This window comes from Pinus tabuliformis, chromosome J (assembly GCF_031772625.1).
Source record: "Pinus tabuliformis cultivar Carrire ecotype Pingquan chromosome J, CPIR1, whole genome shotgun sequence".
NCBI classification, from domain to species: domain Eukaryota; kingdom Viridiplantae; phylum Streptophyta; class Pinopsida; order Pinales; family Pinaceae; genus Pinus; species Pinus tabuliformis.
In genome coordinates this window covers 1080489975-1080507204 of record NC_142295.1, presented here as the reverse complement: position 1 = coordinate 1080507204, position 17230 = coordinate 1080489975, and the positions used below count along the sequence as shown (strand labels likewise).

Genomic DNA, 17230 nt, shown 5'->3' with positions numbered 1-17230 from the left:
TTTAAGAAAATTAATTTTATTTTTTTATGATTTGTATTTTGAAATAAAGAAATAATTGTTTAAAAACAAAATTTAAAAAATAAAATAAAATAAAATTTTTATTAAAATATTTTAATAAATTTTTTTATTAATTTAGTTTTTATTAAATTTTTTTAATAAATTAAAATTTAATAATTTTTATTACAATTGTTTAATGAATTTTTTCTTTCAAATTAAAAAAGAAATTACGTTTAAAAAAAAATTATCTTTAATTTTTTTTTGTTTGTTTTTAAATAAATAATGAAAATTTAATTAAAAAATTTATTTATTTATTTATTTTTAAATCAAAAAGAATTTTTTTTATAAGTTGAAAATGTTCTTTAATTTTTTTTTATTTATTGGAAAATACCTATATTTTTAAAATTTCGATTTTTTTTTAGTTTTTTTCTTTAATAATTTGAGCTTATTTTTGTCTTTTTAGTTTTTTTCTAAATGTTTTTAATATTAATTTTACTAGTTTTTAATTTTATTTTTTTGTTAATTTTCTATTTTTGTTTAATCTAGTTTGTTTTTTTTTGTTTTTTGTTTTCTTTTTTTGCTAATTTTTGTTAATGATTTTTTTAATCTTTATATTTTTACTTAAATTTATATATATAATTTTTTTAATTTTTTAATTTTTTTTTTCCAAATTCTTTTATGGTTAAACAATTTTTTTTAACATTTTTTCTCATATATATGTATTTTTACATTTATTTTTTAAGTAATCATCATTTTAATCTTAATTTCACTAATTTTTAATTTTTTTTGGGTTAATTTTCCATTTTTTTTTTAATCTAGTTTGTTTTTAATTTTCATTTTTTTTAGTTTTTTGTTAATGTTTTTTTAATTTTTCTATTGTTACCTACTTAATTTTATAGTTTTCTTAAACGTGTTTTTTCTTTCTTTTTCCAAATTTTTTTATGGTTTACATATTTGTTTTTTTTTTCCCATTTTTTTTAGATATGTTTTTTTTATTATTTATTTGTTTATAATTTGTAATTTTTTTTCTAGTTTTTTAATTTTTATTTTTTATAGGTTAATTTTGTCTTTTGTTTTTTTTTTTTTTACATTTTACATTTTTATGATTGATTTTATTTTTGATGTTTGATTTTTTTTTTGTTTTGTGTGTTTTTTTTTTTTTTAGTATATATTTTTATTTATGTTTTGTTATTTTTATTTTTTATTTTTTTGTTTTGTGTTTTTTCATTGTTTTAATTTTAATTTTAATTTATATTTTTTTTTTTTGAAATTTTAATGTTTTTTGGGGTCATGATAAAATATTTTATGCTATTATTTTGAAATGTTGAAATTTCACCCTTGAAAAAAAAATTGTTATCCCAGCATCAACACTTTTCGTTTTGAGGGTGTTTTTTGCACAAAATTTACCATTGAGAAAAAAAAATGTTATTCGAACATCAACACTTCGTTTTGAGGGTGTTTTTTGGACAATTTTTGCACCAAAAATTGGTTTTCACCGTCATTTTTAAAACATGTTGAAAATTTAGTTTGGAAAAAAAAAGGTGTTATTCCAGCATCAACACTTTTCGTTTTTAGCACTGTTTTTGATGTTTTTTTCGGGGTTTTTTGGCCAGAGTTCCCATTTTGAGTTTATAGTTCCCGTTTCAAAGTTTACATTGTTTTGACCTTGGATCTAATTATATCTATGTTAGTGACTTGGTGGATAAGTGTCATTTGAGGAAGGAATTACATGCATAATCCTAGTTAGTGTAGTTGGCTACAGGTACAAAGAAGCGAGTGCATCATTGGGTAAGAGCTTGTGCATTTGATTTGAATTGTATGCCTACCGCAACACATTTGAATGTATTACCTTTGGGATCATACATTATTTTGTTGGGCATGGATTGGTTGTACCTTCATAGAACCAAGGTAGATTATTATGTCAAAACTATTGAGTGCTTGGATGACAGTGGGGAACCAAGAGTATTGCAAGGAAAGAAGAAAGCCACATTCGTTAGGATGGTGACAGCTATGCAAGAAAGCCGCAACCATAAAAGAGGGTGTGTTTTGTCTGCAATACACATTTCTAGTGATAAAGGTAAGGAGGTTGAGGATGCAAATGTGTTGGGAAGGTACCAAGTTTTACAACAGTTCACGGATGTATTTCCGGAGGATGTTTTAGAGTTTCCACCACACCGAGAGGTAGAATTTTCTATTGAGTTGGTGCGAGGGAAAGCTCTGGAATCAAAAGAACCTTATAGAATGAGCACACCTGAGTTGGTGGAGTTGAAGCTACAGTTGAAGGAAGTTTTGGAAAAGGGGTACATTAGGCCAAGTGTATCACCATGGGGCGCATCGGTTTTGTTTGTAAAGAAGAAAGATGGCACTCTCAGATTATGCATTGGCTATAGGCAGTTGAACAAAGTGACCATCAAGAATAGGTATTCATTAACGAGGATTGATGACTTATTCGATCAGTTGAAGGGAGCAGTAGTGTTCTTGAAGATTGATTTGAGATCAAGATGCCAACAAGTACGCATCAAAGAGGAGGACATTTACAAGACAAATTTTCCAGACTAGGTATGGGCATTATGAGTTTGTTGTAGTTCAATTTGTCTTAACTAATGCTCCAGTTACATTTATGTGCTTGATGAATAGTGTGTTGCTTCTGTACTTCAATAAATTTGTTATTGTGTTCATTGATGAAATATTGGTATATTCTAAAAATGAGGAAGAGAATGCTGAGAATTTAGAAACAACATTGAGGTTGTTGAGAGAGCATCAATTGTATGCTAAGCTTAACAAGTGTAGTTTATTTCAGACTGAGGTACACTACTTGGGGCATGTTGTCTGCAAGGAGGGCATTACAATAGATCCAGAAAAGATAAGGGCCATCATGGAGTGGGTAGCTTCTAAGAATGTGGATGAGGTGAGATATTTTATGGGGTTGGCAGGATATTATAGGAAGTTCATCACAAACTTCCCACAGATTGCTTATCCTATCACATCACTGCAGAGGAAAGATAAGAAGTTTGAATGGAAAAGGAGTGTAAGGCTAGTTTTGAGCAACTTAGGTAGTTTTTGACACATGCACCAGTGCTAAAGATTGCAGATCCAGACAAAGAGTTTGTGGTATGCATAGATTCTTGCAAGAAGGGACTTGGTGGATTCCTTATGCACAATGGATAGATGGTATGATATGAGTCACGAAAACTGAATGAGCACGAGAATAACTATCCTGCGCATGATCTTTAATTGGCAGCGATTATACATGCATTGAATATGTGGAGACACTATCTTCTGGGAAGGAGGTTTACATTGATGAGTGATCATAGTGGTTTGCGGTACCTATTTTACTAATAAAATCTAAATGGTAGGCAGGCTCGGTGGTTGGCTACGATTAGTGAGTTCCATTTTGAGATCAGGTACATCAAAGACAAAGAGAACAGAGTGGCAAATTCTCTTAGTAGGCAGATACAGGTAAATCAAATAGTAGTTATGAGTTCCTATGGGACAGACTTACAAGATAGGATCTTGCAGGTAGGTCAAAACGATGTCAGGTATATGGACAATATGCATAGTCTGCAGCAAAGTACAGGTGGCAGTACATGTATAGGTACTGGTACAGGTGCACAAGATGTGAACTATTGCCTTACAATAGACAAATTTGTGAGATTCAGAGACAAGATATATGTGTCGGATAGTAGTGAGCTCAAGGTGATCTTGAGAGAGTTTCATGCGAAACCATATTCGGGTCACCCAAGTTATCAAAAGACACTGACCGTCGTGAAGAGATTTTATTATTGGCCGAACCTGAAGAGGGATTTAGTAGAGTTTGTGGCTAGGTGTTTTGATTGTTGACGTGTTAAGCCAGAGTGTAAACATCCAAGTGGACTGCTAGAGCCAATTGTGATTCCAGAGTGGAAATGGGAGGTCATTTCCATGGACTTCATCACAGGTTTTCCGAGGACATTGAGACAACATGATTCCATCATGGTTATTGTGGATAGATTGAAAAAGGTTGCACATTTCATTCCAGTGAAGTCTACATTCTTAGATAGGGATGTGGCTCATGTATTCATCAGATATGTGGTTAGATTGCATGGTGTTCTGAAGAAGATTGTGTCAGACATGGATGTAAAGTTCACTTCCAAGTTTTGGAAGGAGTTATTTGCATGTTTGGGCACAGAGTTGGCCTTCAGTATACCTTATCATCACTAGACATATGGACAAATAGAGAGGGCCAACATGATATTAGAGGACATGTTGCGGATGTATGTGATGCATCAACAACGAAAGTGGGAAGAGTACCTTCCACTGGTAGAGTTCGATTATAACAATGGGTATCAAGAATCTTTGAAGATGAGTCCCTTTGAGGCATTGTATGGGAAAAGTTGCAATACTCCTATTATTTGGAGTGATCCAGTTAACAGGGTGTTGATTGGACCAGACATGTTGGTAGACATGGAACAAGAAATGAAGGTTATAACAAAGAATCTAAAGGCAACATAGGATAGGGAGAAGATATATGCAGATCAGAATAAGTTATTCAAGGAGTTCCAGGTTGGGGAACAAGTGTACATGCACATAAAACCAAAGAAGAGCTCCTTACGAATTGGATCATATGCCAAACTAGCACCACAGTTTTGTGGATTGTTTAGTATCATTGAGAGGATTGGGTCAGTAGCATATCGACTTGCACTACCTTTGACAATGAAATTCCATGATGTTTTCCATGTGTCATTGCTTAAGAAGTATGTTAGAGATGTTGATAATGTGATTGACTAGTATGTATTGCAGGTGGAACTAGATGTAGAATTACAGTCGGAGCCTTAGTGTATATTACAGAAGAAGGTCCACATGCTCCAGAACCAAGTAATCGAGCAAGTTATGGTGTAATGGAAGAACTTTGGTCCTAATGAAGCTACATGGGTGATGGCAGATTAGATGTGGGCTATGTATCCTTCCTTGTTTGCTAGTTGAGGCAAAGCATTTTTGGCATGGTGTTTTGGTATATGCTTTGGTATATGTTTTGTTGATGTTGCTATATGTACATGTAAATACCGCCATGAGCTATGTTATAAAGCTCCAATAAGCAGTATGGGTGTCATTATGATTTTATGTTGTTATTTTTCATATCAATTTTCTTCTTAGCGGGTTGATCATTGTAAATATTGCACCGAGCTAAGTTATAAAGCTCCATCGATAGTATATTTTTACTTACCGCAGTTTTGTGGTTATAGGTGTTGTTGAACATCGAGGACGGTGTTCCCCCAATCAAGAGGGTTCTTTAACAACCTTGGTGAAAATTCAATTTAATAAAAGTTAATAAAGGAAAAATAATAACCACGGTTGATGGGACATTTATTCCAAGATGAATGTTAGATGAGACATCCTAGTGTTGGTGTTCATTTGGATATTAATGGCTAAGGAAATTGGCAAAGGCAATGGTTAAGGCTTTGGAAAGGCAAAATGGTATTTTGGGACATTTATTTATGAATATAATGGAAATTATGCAAAAAGAGAAGTGAGAGGTCATAGGTTGCATGTGAGGAGGAAATTGAAGGAAAATAATGGGAAATGAAGAAAATAGAGGCCTCATTCATAGAAAGGCTTCTGAGGATCAGTTGGTAACCTTTTTTCAGTTAAGTTATGGAGCTCTCTCATTATTTTCTCTCTCTCTCTCTCATATTCTTGGAGACTTAACGTTTTATTAGAGCACTCTTTGAGGGTGTGGCATTCTTGGATTTTGGAGAAAGAAGGCAAAGGAAGAGTAGGAAAGCACAAGAGGACATCACGATTAGTAGCTACAACAATATTTTCATTTAGGTACTGAGTTGCATGTATGTTTTCCTCACTATTTTTCGCATGCATGTGGTTTTTTGGTTGTGATCTACCATTGGCATGGAGGATGGTCAAAATTGACATTGGATTGCATAGCCTTGCCATTTCTTGGATAGACATGGTGATTGTGGATTAGGTTCCCTCATTTTTTTTGGTTGGTTCTCATGTTTCCTTAGCTTGGGTTGAGTTATTGGTCTTGGAAGCCCTGGTTGGACAAACACTCTAGAAGCCCTGTAACAATTGGGGTTGAGTTACTAGTCTTGGAAGCCTTGGTTAGAAAAATGCACTGGAAGCCCTTGGTGGGTTGAGTTACTAATCCTAGAAACCCTAGTTGTACAAATGCTTTAGAAGCCTTGTAAAATTTTTGGGTTAAGTTACTAGTCTTGGAAGCCTTGATTGGTCAATTGCTTTGGAATCCCTGAACGACTTGGATAAAGACCAATCTGATGATGGTTTTGTGATGTCCAAATGTGAGGTGGAATCATTGTTTGATGGGTTGAGGTGGATGTCCTCTGGAAGCCCTTGATGATTTTGGATTGATGTGTTCTATGAGATCCCACATTCATGCTTGGAATATGGCATGTGGTGAATGGGTGAAGAGATATTTGGCTCAACCATTCTACAGTCGGGTGGAACGTGGAAGTCCCATCCCGGGTTTGGATTTTGCATCCTCAATATGAGATTACTTCCCCTTGTATTACTATGAGTATTATAATGGATTATATGTGGTTTATATGGTTGTGATTTCATTGGTATTTATACTGCTATTATGCTGGTTATATATGTGTTTTATGACAATAGCTATGTATGGCTCTTGTCATGTTTTTACTTGTAAATGAATGACCAATGTGTCTATGACCTAATGCATAAAACTACAGTTAATATGTTGGGGCATCAATGTCTCTTAGCGATTCTCAGCTAAGTATGAGACCCCTATGCTCATATTTGTTGATTACACTTGTAGATTACATATTCGTGATATGTTTGATGAAATTCCTGTCATGGCTAGTAGGGCTTCAGTCAATATCTATTTCAAGTGATTGCATTTATACTTTCATTTCCTTGTTATTTTACTGTTCTGAAGATGTGATTCAATTCTGGGCAGTGACCTGAGCTCTAGGCCTGAAAAAGTGGCTCAAATCCCAGGGACACTAGCACAACAATGAAAAAAAGAGTCCATATACATTGGCTTGTAGGCTTGTGAGAGAGTCTAGAGGTCCTTGGATATTGGCATGCCCATAGCATTAGAGTGTCCAAAGATCAAGTAGGCAAAAATGTCAGTGGGACCTAGGGGTTGGTTGGCAGAAAGGTTGGGTTGCTTCCTGAGGGTCTTAATACTAGTGTTGGATGTCTGTATGGCGTGCTTTTATCAGTTCTACTTCCTTAACGTGACTTAGGTTGTCTAATCATATCATAGTGGCCTCTTGTCACATGTTTACCCTGGCTGGATAGTTTCTTGGGCAGATGTGGGGGGAGGGTGTTAATGTTGGACTAATGCTCTAGAGACCTAGAAAGTTATGGGTTGAGTTACTAGTTCCCAAAGCCTTAGACAACTGGGTAGAGACTGATATGGTTAGTATTAGTGATTTCTGACTGTGACATGGAATCACTGGTTGAGGGTTGAAGTGGTTTTTCCTCTAGAAGCCCTGGTTTGTTTTCTCTTGGTTTATTCCATGAGATCCCACATTCATGCTTGAAATATGGTGCAAGGGTGATTGGCAGAAAGAGAGATTTGGTTCAGGACAATCTATGGTCAAGTGGTACGTGGAAGTCCTTGACTTTGTTGGAATTTCATATGTCAATAAGAGTTATTATTCAGTTGTTATTCATGTATATTTTTTGGCAATATGATGGTGATATTATGGTTGAGTTGGCATGGTTCATATGTTGGTTATTTTTTGTTTGTATTTTGTTCATATGATGTATATTTTCTATGTCTCATGTCGAATTTATCAGTTATGGATCAATGATGAATATATGTATTAACAAATGTTCTTGCATCTATGTGCAGAGGGCATAGGGCCTTCTCAATGATTCTCATACTTTTATGATTGGATATGCATTCATGACCTGTAGCTTACATGGTTTCCATATGTTTGATTAAATGACTGTTATGGTTAGGCCTAGATAGGTTAAGTCTTTGATGAAGTTTTGTATGAACGGTTTTGTCTTGATGTCAGTTATCATTCTGGAAAGTTTGACTAAGTTCTAGGTAGTGGTCTAGAAGCTGAACTAAAATGGTGGCTAAGAATCCTAGACCACACCCTCTAAACTGGAGAAATTGGGCTACAACCTCATGAATGCAATGTTTTGCATGCAGTTGGAGGCTTCCAACCGTAAAGTGGCATTGTTGTGGATGTGGTTGTGGGCCTAATTCTGAGAAAAAGAGGTCTAGCTCAAGGCTTGTCCACCTGTGGTGGTTGGCCAGCCTCTGAGTGACCTGTAGACTTTGTGGGATGTTGTGAGTGGTTAATTTGTTGTCAGTAATTGATCTCACTTTCTTGATTAGATCTAGGAGGTCGGGTCAGGTCATAGTAACTCTTCCTCTCATGTTTACCCCAACAGGCCGATGAAACTAGGTAAATGTGGGAGCGATGGTTACTTTAGTGTTGATTATGAAGTTTTTATGTTTAAATTAATATATCATTAATGTGCTAATTTATAGATTAATGTATTAATGTATTAATGGATTATTATAATTTTTTTAAAGATTAAATAATATATATATATATATATATATATATATATATATATATATATATATATATATATATATATATATATATATATATATATATATATATATATTAGTAAGCTTGGTAGGACTACATCTTCATCATGTCCAACTTCTCACCCTGATCGGGGGGTATAACACAAGATTTGAACCCAAGACTTCCGATTTAGTGAGACTTCATTTCCACGGCCATTGCCAATTGAGCTATCCCAAGCAGACAAAGCTTAAATTATATTATTAAGTTATTCATATGGTTGATAAAATTATTAAATATTAATATTAATTATTAAACATTAACATTAATATTTACCTAAATATTAACATTATTATTAACTATAAACAGTTAAATCTAAGGCATAAGGGGAGTGTTATAAAATAAAATATGAGATTTAATGTAGTTGATATCCATATATGAGGCATTCATGAAATCCTCTTATACTTTGTGAATAGATTGTGAGCTTTTTGAACTAATGGGACCCTCATACACACAATGTCATCCACAACTATTAGTGGGAAATGGGAAGGTTTTTCCTAAATATCTTGATATCCTTCAAAGACCATTGAAAAACACACACACTCTCTCTCCCTCACTCACTATATATATATATATATATTGATTGGAATATTTTATATATGGCGCAACATTTTTTTAAAATACCACATGAAGAATTACATGTCTTATTCATACTCGGTTGTAATGTCAACCAATATAGAATCATTTTAACCGTAGATCTAGCAAGGGGCAATAGGGATCACAACTATTGAGGTGTAAACCTCTTTTAGAATACAAATATTGAAAAAATGTTTACACCTCAAGAGATTTGATCCCTTTAGGGACTTACTAGATCCATGCTTAAGTTGTATCTACACACACACATACACCATGTGTAGGTTTTCATTGTTTACATTGCATTTTTAAAAGCACAAATGGATTCAATGCCTTGAAATTCGCCTTGGACATTATGATTATGTATGACTGCACAACTTAAGATTCAAATTCTAACAAATCTTTGCTAAATTTTGAACAAAATTGATAAAAAAATATATTTGAAAAAGGACCAAAATATAGAATAATATGATTACTTGAAATGTTGTAACCATAAGATTTTTTTTCGATGACTTTATATAATATATACATTTCTTTTTTACCACACACACACATATGACATCTAAATATTTTAGATAACATAGACATTGAAATATATTATTTATTCACAACATTTTCCATATTAAAATATTTTTAAATACATGTCAATATTACTTTAAAATTTCAAATTTTAAAATATTGTATATATGACCCATATTGAATTTACCTATTATCAATAATATCTTTTAAATGTCACATATAAATTTTATGTTAAGTGTTGAATGAGTTACACACTGATTAGGGTGTCGGACCCAATGACATCAAAGTTTAGCAAAGGGGATGTTAACACTCCAAGAACGGATGTGTTGGATGGCAATGATAAATGAGGCCAAGTGGCACCTTAGAGGTTGGTCGTCTGGAAAGTTCAAAAACCATACTAACGTTATAGGGTTGTAAGAGGGAACCTTGCAACAAGGTTCGTCATGGTTATGGAAGCTTAAGAGGGCAGTGATAATGAAGAGCAGCATGCATAGGCTAGGCGACTATGCATGCCCCTTCCCCATTGTGATTTCCTAGTAGAGCTAGTTTTAGTTAGAAGACTAGAGGTATGCTCGAGAGAGAGGGTGTGAATTGTTGGGTTTGGTACCTGAGCGATGGTAAGATCGACAATTTTACTAATGTTTGGCAGATGAAGGGTCATAGTGAGCGATTGGAGTGTTACACCATTGCAGGAGGATTCCATGCTTGGAGGAGCTCTCTTGGCGAGATAGTAAAATATGTTGTCTCAACTCCCACCCTTTGGCTCAGTGTGGTCTTTAATTGAATTAATATTGTGTATATCTATTTTGTGTGGTTATTTTAGTTGAACTGTGTAGCATTTTGGATAGGAGGGGCATTCTCATTCTAGTGTCTTGCAGGGTTTATGAGATTGACCGGGAGGGCATTCTTGTTTTGGTGGCTATTAAGAGGGTTGATTTCTAGTGGTGTCTAGTTATTTATCAGAGTGAGTGAAGTAGTCTGGGATTTTGCAGGATTATCCAATGTCTTTTAGACTCTCCTCCTCTCGTGGGGAGTGTCTACATGGTGGTCCTGACAGTGGAAATTATCTTTCAATCTAGTGGGAAACGGTCAGGGGTGGTTCAAGGGAGACAGTGTGGAGCCTGGCTGGTGTTAAAGTAGTTTATTTGCGAAAGAAAAATGCTTTGCCAGAGGGGTCAGGCCAAGAGTAGTAGGGCTCCCTGTGGTGATGTGTAGGCTCAGGTTGGAAGAACGGTGGTTGAGCATGGCGGGGGAGGGCATGAAAGTGCTTTAGATGGAGAAGTTGCCCAAGAATTTATGCCAACATTTGGGTAGTAGCAGCCCGCCCTCATTGGATTCTATTTTCAGCCAGCTTCAGATGACAATGGCAAATTTGGGAGAGTTGCGACAATAATGACTTGATGATAGAGATGAATTGATCATTCTTTTAAATGACATCCAACATAATCAGTGGGTGATGATGGACAAGATGGATTCTATCCGCCGTAGCCAACGATGTACGATGGAGTGGCTGCACTGAATTGAAGGAAGAAATGATCTCTTGGAACACCATGTTAATGATGGAATTCATCCCCTAGACCCCTTAGGTGTTGGACAAGGCCCAATTTCTTGATGATGGTTGGTTTTGTTTGTATTCTTGATGTTTATGGTGCATTAGTGTTTCTCGCTTGAGTTCTGGTTATAGTGACAAATCTGGTCGGAGTGAAGCCAGGAGAACAAGGTAGAATTGGAAAATCAAATGTAACCTTTTAACTAGATAATATAATCCCTTTTTGATCAACAAAATACAAAAAAAGCGTTGAATGAATTACACATTTTTTTTATTAAAATTTTATTGAATTTTTTCACTTTTCATTACTTTTTCAACATTAAAATATTTTATTATGGTTCAATTTTTTTCCCTCTTTTTATTTATGGATTTGATATTGAAATATATTAGTTAATATGGATATTGAAATAATTTATTTTAAATCCTATATTAAAATATTTAAAAAAAATGTAGAATTATACAATTGACATCAAAAGTGAAGATTTTTTTTTTTCAATTACTTTATACCTCTTTAAAAATGATATAAATTGTTTTACTTATATTTTATTTATGCTTCAGAGTGTGAGCAAAATATTTATACTAAATCTTTTGAGAGTCACATTATTCATGTTTTATAATACTCTAAATTAAAGCTAATTGTATAATCATTCTCCTTTTATAACTGACATTGATTTTTATTTATAGAATATTTTATTTTTATTTTAAAAGGATAGGTGTCCACTCAAGGTTGACCATAAAAGGAACTACACATATATTGGGCTATAGAGTGCACTTCTTTGCACAATAGATAATGAATTGACTGACCATAATGTTAAGGAATTAGACATCTCCTTCATAATGTGTTGTAATAGCAACAATAAATAGCACAATGAAGATGATATGATTTTAATTAAATTTTACCAAATATGTCCATGATTATTTTTTCATTTAGTGACTATTTAGTTTTAATTTTAAAATGGACATCTGAACACAAAAGGAATTACATGTGTTCCTATTAGGTTGTAAAACTCACCTATGATATGATTTTAATTAAAGCTTGCCAAATATGCCCATCATTATTTTTTTATTTAGTGAATATTTTATTTTTATTTCAAAAGGGACATCAAAAGGAATTACACATGTTCTTATTGGATTGTAAAATGCACCTTTTTGACTCAATAATTTATTTATTCTATTTCATTCTACTGTGGATATGGCATGTTGAACTCATAATAAATCTTTTATAACTTCAAATTTTGTTCTCTAATAATATCTTGTCCACCAAAAAACATATATATATATTTATATATATTTTCTGTGAGAAAAAAAATTTTGAATTATATTTTTGTTTTTAAATTTATTATTATTATGTTTTAAATTTCTGTTTATTTAAAAAAACATAAGTAGGAATTTTTATTTATACTATTAATAAATCTTGATATGATATATAAAACATATGTATAAATTAAACAAAGTTTTTAGGTAAAAATTACATGGGAGAATTTTTTGTCTTAAATGGGTTGGCCAAAAAATTTTCTCATATAATTTCTACTTAAAGACTTTGTTTAATTCATTATGAATCATAGAAACTTGAATACAGAAATATGTATAAACTATTTAAAGATGTTGAGTTATCAAAAAATTATATTTTTTATATTATTTATGAAAGGTAAATAATGATGGGTATGAAATTTAATTTTCATTGGAATTGAATTAAAATTTTATGAGAAAGATAAACGTATAAAGCAAACTTATCGAAAGGTAGAGCTTTATGATAGAGATTGAAGGTGGAAACTACATAGACGTACAAAGAGACGTGTCAAGCTCGCAGATTTTAAACTTGTAACATTTGCATTAAGTGAATTACTTGTTACATTTTTCATCACATTTTTTTCACTGGCTATATTTGTCTTCACAATATTGTTATTGGCTATTTTGCAACAGGATGTTTTCATTTTACTAGCAATTGGGATTGACAAATTTCGAGCATAAAGAAGATAATGGAGTGAATTAAGTCTACAATAATTGGAAGTTGGAAGAGCCAAAGAAGCGACTCATGTATTTTCCGGGATGGATTCCACTTTTATTCAAACAAGTGCGCCACATCTTAACGGATGGCTTCTAGTTTGAATAAAACTAGAGGGCCACAGGCATAAGTATGCTATACGAACAACTGGGCCAGTCCTACACCAGATGCCTCATTCTTCATGGTGTTTTCAGGTTATGGCCACTGGACTGCGAACGACTTGCGTTCCGCCCTTTACCCATTTCCACAATATTCGACCAAAGGCTTGCCCTCCCTTAGATTTGTTGTCAGCTGCAATTTTGCTTTCAAATTTCACTGTATAAGTCGCCTTGTCATTTTGCTTTTCAAAGGCGAACGTCGTCGGCTCCACAGTTCTATTTACATTTTCAGGGTTCTCAACTGCCATTTCATATACACACGGTGCTCCTCCAGCATTCGTCACGGTTCTCCTCGTAACACGAACCAACTACGCGACTTAAACACCACCGAGAATGATGGGTAGTTTAGATCTCCAGGCGCGGAGCTTAATTTGGGGCAGGATGTTGCATTCCTTGTCAGAATATGAATTTGCTTTGCTGTGTAATTTAAGCTACACAGGAAGCTAACGTAGTCTTCCATTCCAAGGTCATAGATGAGACTAGGATCCAGGGCAGCATTGGGATTCACATGACCTGCGCCCATTGTAAAGGCGTTTGCAGGTAAAGCGGTGGAGGAGTCGCTTATAGGGCTTTTGCGATTGTCGAATGGCGTAGAAGATGTCATGAGAGCCGACTTTATTGCAGCGGGTGTCCACGCCGGATGAGCAGCGCATATAAGCGCCGGGTGTTAAGCTCCATTAATTATTTTAACAAATGTTGTCTACAATTATGGAACTAAATTGCAGGCTTTCCTTAATTTCTGGAAACCAACTGCAGTAATTTCCTTAAATTAAGGAAATCAACTGCAGTTAATAAATTTATTGTTGGGAGCTACTGAAGTGGTCCATTACTCCATCTGGAGTTCTCTACCTTTCTCTGTGGAACACCTGACACATAGCCATCAGAAGCTTGATGGAAGCTTGGCTATAAATTTATCTGTTTGGTCCCCAAGCTTGTATCTCAATTTTCCCTTCAGCTTTTACACCATCTAACTGAGAGAGTAGAGCTTGGAAGTGCCTTCAGATTTTCTGTATTCTTTTCTTTTGCTTGGATTGAAGCTGGAGCATTGTTTTCAGTAAAGAAGCAACTGGACTGTGGTTTGCATCAAGAACATCACCAATGGCTGGAGGTAATTTACATTTCTGGGCATTAAGTTTCAACGATTCATTGAATTTTTCCGCATGCAGAATCGCTGTTTAAACTTTAAATAATATCATTTGGTATCAGAGCGCAGAATTTACCTCTGCCTTGGTGTGAGTTAGAAGCTGACTTCGTTTTCTTGCTTTAGTATTCAGTCTGATTTGGATATTGTTGGTGTATACTATTAGATTATAGTTTATATCCATTAGACCATATGTCCAGGCAGTCTGAGTATGCTCCGTCTTACAAGCACACGTGAAATTGTGATACTTTGAATATGCATTTCTGATATTGTGGTTCAACAGTTCTTGCTAGGCGTTGGTATTGTTGGCCACTTGTCTTGAGACTTAAAAGTATTATTTTAACTCTAGTTTCAATTGTGATTTTCTCATGGTGTTGAGAAAGGTGGGGTTTGGATGCCTGGCGGCGATTTATGTGTTTTCCGTGTTGATTGTAATAATGTTGTTTGCATTACTTCTTGCTCTTACCTTCGTAATAGTTTGGGGTTACGGAGAGCGGAGGCATGGTGTCAAGAATGGGATGATGAGAGATGGGTTTAAATAGCTTAGCGAGATCATTTCTGAAAGTTACTGTCAATTGCTAAAGTAATGGAGAGATGAAGTTATGGTCTCCTATGATGAAAGAAGCTTTAATTCAAAGTGCGTATTTTATGGTTTGAATTAAAATTTCTGACCAATGGCTGGAGACTATTCGAAACAGCCCCCTTATTTAGTCGTACATCATGTTTATACATGGTATATATTAGTTGGTAACATTTACTTGTTTTGGAGCCCATTTCCAATTTTCCTCTCGAGGAGGCTCTGCCTTAACACGCAGGAATAAAGATAAATTATAATTTTGTCGACAGTTCGATAACTTTTTAATATTGTTTTTTCTCATAACCTATCTATTTCAGTGATTCAGAAGCTATAAACTATGAGACTTGCACAGTGCAATAACGGTGATATTTTGATGTGCTATACATCCTAAACAATATAGGTGTTGAAACTTTCGAGATCAAAGCATGTAGGAATTTTGTGCCATAGTTATAATATCGTGCAAATATCAGAGATTACATTCGGCACTGTTCTTGGCATTTTCTTTAATGAATTTCAGTTTTATGATGCTGTAAAATTATCCCAATTTGGAAAGTGGGACGCAGTTTTAAATTTTATTTTTTTTTAATAATTTTGAATGGTTAGATTGTATTATTATTTTAATGAGTTTTACTCTGGTTAAAGAAATGTTTATAATTTTATAAGAAATTTTTTGTTTATGCAATTTATAATGGATAATGTCTAGTGATCCATATAATTTTAATTAATTAGAGAATAGCCACAGCATCTTTAATTAATTAAAATTATATATTGGTTAGATCACATAAAGATTATTTAGACATTAAATTGTAATTAATTAGACTGAATATAATAAATTTTATCCCACAGGAATTTTTATTATATTTATGTAATTAATTAGGATAAAATTTCATAACCTACCCACAGGAGTTATGAATTAATAAGTTTTATCATAAAGTTTTATTGAATCTGTTTGAATTAAAAATTTAGCCCACAGGCAATTTTTATGTCATTAGATTCAATTTTTGAGCATGATTTACATTGGTAAAACATGAAAGTTTATTAAGCCTCAATTTTAACATAAGCATGTGATTCTTTATTTTGATGCAGTAGTACAACCTGCAAATTTCTCTGAAATTCGTTGTGACATTCCCGAACTTAAGGGAGATAACTATAAGATTTGGAAGGAGAGGATTTTCCTTCATTTAGGGTGGATGGACATAGATTATGCTATTAGGAAAGATGAACCATCGGCACTCACAAATACCAACACTGCAGCAGACATCACACTTTATGAACGATGGGAGCGATCCAATCGTCTAAGCATGATGTTCATTAAGACTAAAATTTCAGCTGGTATTCATGGTTCCGTTGATCAGCATGAAAAGGTCCGAGACTTGTTGAAGGCCATTGATGATCAATTCATCACTTCAGACAAGGCACTAGCAAGCACCCTAATCATGAAGTTCTCATCCCTAAGGCTCACCAGTGTGAAAGGTGTGCGCGAGCACATCATGCAGATGAGGGACACTGTGGCTCAATTGAAGAAACTCGAGGTTGATATATCAGAGTCCTTCCTAGTGCACTACATCCTGAACACCCTTCCGCACCAATATGGACCTTTCAAAATCTCATACAACACACATAAAGATAAATGGTCAATTAATGAACTTATGACCATGTGTGTTCAAGAGGAAGAGAGACTGGTGATGGAACTGGGAGAGAGTGCAATGCTGGCAACGCGTGGAAAGGGCAAATCTCAAGCCAATCGGAAAGGGAAAGGTAAAGTACCTCCCCAAGCCGATATCAAGAAGGATTCCAAGTGTTTCTTCTGTAAAAAGAAGGGACACATGAAGAAGGAATGCGCCAAATTTCAGAAATGGCTTGCGGACAAAGGTAATTTAATCTCATTTGTTTGTTATGAATCTAATATGGTTAACGTTAATATTAACACATGGTGGATTGATTCTGGATCAACAATTCACATTTCGAATTCCTTGCAGGGTTTGCAAGACCTAAGGAAGCCAGTGGGAAGTGAGCAAAGCATCTTATCAGGAAACAAGATGAGCTCGCATGTGGAAGCTATAGGAACATGTTATTTAACTTTAAGTAGTGGCTTTGTTTTGGAATTAGAAAAGACCTTT

The 17230-nt window shown here is 34.1% G+C and overlaps 1 pseudogene; it reads right to left on the bottom strand.

The window, feature by feature from the left end:
* Positions 1-13424: 13424 nt before the first annotated feature.
* The window catches only part of LOC149230726 (subtilisin-like protease SBT1.7), a 15243-nt pseudogene continuing 11437 nt past the window's right edge, over positions 13425-17230 (bottom strand).